The sequence below is a fragment of the Mastomys coucha genome, unplaced genomic scaffold, assembly GCF_008632895.1.
Source record: "Mastomys coucha isolate ucsf_1 unplaced genomic scaffold, UCSF_Mcou_1 pScaffold16, whole genome shotgun sequence".
Taxonomy (NCBI): domain Eukaryota; kingdom Metazoa; phylum Chordata; class Mammalia; order Rodentia; family Muridae; genus Mastomys; species Mastomys coucha.
The window spans coordinates 3,714,331-3,715,127 of NW_022196898.1; positions in this window are offsets into that span (position 1 = coordinate 3,714,331).

Genomic DNA, 797 nt, shown 5'->3' on the forward strand with positions numbered 1-797 from the left:
GATCAGAAACATTTGGATAAGATTAAAAATTCTGAGATCATCAAGTGTGCTTGCAAGGACGATCTTTTTAAAGCTAACGAAAAGGTGTTCTAATGCATAGAGGGACCTTCAAACAAGAGAGAGTAACATTGTCTTTTGGAGATCAGAGAAAACTGTTGTTGAAATTTTCCTCATGTATCATGATAAGAATCTATAGGGATATTTTGAGTATCTGAAGCTGGTCTACTTTTTTCTTCAATATGTATTTTAAGTGTTTTACTACACTAGATAATAATCAGAGCAAACTCAACCCACCCATTTCACTTCATTTTCCTTTATGAAACAGAGTACTGCTATTGAGTATAGGCAGGTAAGGAACTCTCAGTCCTTATTGTTTCAATCAATGAATGCTGAAAGTACAGGCATATGCCAAAATCATGTGGTCTTTTTGCTTTTTATAAGGTGGACCATAATAGCAGTACTCAGTCAGTGAAAAGACAAATGTGGAGTGGCACATTCTAAAATAAATTTATTGATTGAAATGTGTCAACTTGAAAATATTTTAATTCTAACATGTAGAAGAGCTTTGTAAGTCATGGATGTTTCAGAAATCCCAAGAACTTAGTCCTCTTTTTAGTTTCTCGGCATCATTTTCAATGTGTATTTCAACCCACAGACCATTCACATGTATCCCTCATGTCTAGATTTTTTCCAAATTGATCCTTGGAAGGATCTGGAGTCCTATCATGTCAATGCTGCTGTAAACTTTGCTGTGATTGCAGCGCTGAATTCTCTCTGTGTCAGAAGCAAAGGCAAAT